The sequence below is a fragment of the Salvelinus fontinalis genome, chromosome 29, assembly GCF_029448725.1.
Source record: "Salvelinus fontinalis isolate EN_2023a chromosome 29, ASM2944872v1, whole genome shotgun sequence".
NCBI classification, from domain to species: domain Eukaryota; kingdom Metazoa; phylum Chordata; class Actinopteri; order Salmoniformes; family Salmonidae; genus Salvelinus; species Salvelinus fontinalis.
Genome location: NC_074693.1, coordinates 14,048,656 through 14,051,177, shown reverse-complemented (window position 1 = coordinate 14,051,177; position 2,522 = coordinate 14,048,656).

The window sequence follows — 2,522 nt, the reverse complement described above, 5'->3', positions numbered from 1 at the left end:
CCGAATTCAACATATATTGTTGTATTGTTCCTTTCGTGAAGAGCCAATGGCATACATTTGTTCATTTTTGTCATTTAGCGACTTACAGTGCGTGCATCTTAAGATAGCTAGGTGAGACAACCACATATCACAGTCTTAGTAGGTACGTTTTCCCTCTAAAAAGTAGTAGTCAACAAAGCCAGTGGCAGTATGCAGGAAGACACATTTCAGTTGAAGGCATTCAGTTGTACAACTGACTAGGTATCTGCCTTTCCCCTTTCCCTTTAGTAATAAAGATTATTATTGTTGTTATTTTCATGAGGCGGAATAGGACTGATATATCTTATTTATGATATCGTGTTATATATGGCTAATGGCTGATGAATAAAACTGACATGACTGGTAAAGATGACAACGACAGACATGGTGTGCTCTGCTTCTAGCCCCTAAGCAAAATTATTTAAAAGTCTTGAGACAATAGAGACATGGCTTGTGTATGTGTGCTATTCAGAGGGTAAATGGGCAAGACAAAAATATTTAATTGCCTTTGAACGGGGCATGGCAGTAGGTGCCAGTTGCACCGGTTTGAGTGTGTCAAGAACTGCAACGCTGCTGGGTTTTTCACACTCAACAGTTTTCAGTGTGTATCAAGAATGGTCCACCACCCAAAGGACATCCAGCCAACTTGACACAACTGTGAGAAGCATTGGAGTCAACATGGGCCAGCATCCCTGTGGAACGCTTTCGACACCTTGTAGAGTCCATGCCCCTGAAGAATTGATGCTGTGCAAAAGGGGGTGCAACTCATTATTAGGAACGTCTTCCAAATGTTTTGTACACTCTGTGTATGTTATTTTGTTGTAAAAATGTGTCAGGATTCTTCCATGAGAAAATATCAATATGGTAACGAACGTCGTCGGGAGAAGGAAAAGAGGACCAAGGTGCAGCGTGGTAAGTATGCATAATACTTTTAATAAATACGAACACTTGAACAAAAACAACAAAACGACAAACGAACAGTTCTGCAAGGTGCAATACACAAAACAGAAAACAACTACCCACCAACACAGGTGGGAACAGGCTACCTAAGTATGGTTCTCAATCAGAGACAACGATAGACAGCTGCCTCTGGTTGGGAACCATACCAGTCCAAACACCTAGAAATACAAAACATAGAACAAAACATAGATTACCCACCCCAGCTCACGCCCTGACCAAACCAAAATAGAGACATAAACAAGGAACTAAGGTCAGGGCGTGACAAATATGACATAAATAGTTTTTGTATAATTTGATTTTTAAATAAACTCTGCACGGAAATATATTGTGGAGTAATGACATTGTAAATGGTAATTTTTCCATAATGCCAAATCATGTGATACTCTCTTATGCTAGAACAACACTGTCATATGGAACAGAAGTCGTCACGCACATCTGTCACCAATTTGATTTATGGGTACTACCTCGTTGAGTTATGTGTACTACCATGTCCACAGAATTCCAGTACACGGATCTGAGACCTGCGGCGACAGGCCAAGGTGTGTGAGTATTAACCACAAAGTGTTGATTATGTCATAACTGACATTAAACAGCTGTTATGCAAATACAACGCCTGGGAAGAATTTCCATGCAAAACATTTGAAATCACCCAATTGCAGCTTTTTCATATCTTAGTTTTCATGTGTTACTTGGGAAAGGAGGATAGCCCAGTGAGTTTGCACAACTGAACGCATTCAACCGAAATGTGTCTTCAACATTTAACCCAACCCCTCTGAATTAAGTAAAAAAGTGCAGGTGGCTGCTTAATCAACATAATCATGGAGCCATTGTTGGGGGTTAACTGCCTTGCTCAAGGGTAGATTTTTACAATTTCCCGGATTGGGGATTCTAACCAGCAACTTTCCGCTCTTGATCGCTCGGCTATATGCTGCCCCAGAAGAGCTTTGGGTTAAATTATTAAGTTGCTTAACTGTAATGCTTGTTTGGTTATTCTAAGCAATGCGTCAAGGATATAGCATTATGTGGAAAATTCAGTATTCACAGCCTTCAGAGCTGAGGAGGTTTGACGTTCAAGTTCTACAAATGAGAGATTGAAAAGTATACGATGCTAGTTAGAAAGTGTCACGCCCTGGCCTTATTATTCTTTGTTTTCTTTATTATTTTAGTTAGGTCAGGGTGTGACATGGGTAATGTTTATGTTTTGTTGGTTTTGGGTGTTTATTTGGTAAAGGGGTTATGGGGTGTAGTAGATGGTTTTGTGTTGAGTGTATATGTCTAGTGTTGTCTATGTTGGTTAGTTATCTAGGAGAGTCTATGGTTACCTGAATGAGTTCCCAATTAGAGACAGCTGATTTCGGTTGTCTCTGATTGGGAGCCTTATTTAGGGTAGCCATAGGCTCTCATTGGTTGTGGGTAATTGTCTATGTAGAACGTTTGTAGCCTGTATGTATGTGCACAACGTTTGTAGCTTCACGGTCGTTTTGTTGTTTTGTTCGTTTGTATAGAGTTTTGTGTCGTGTTCATCTTCGTGTTGTTAAATAAAA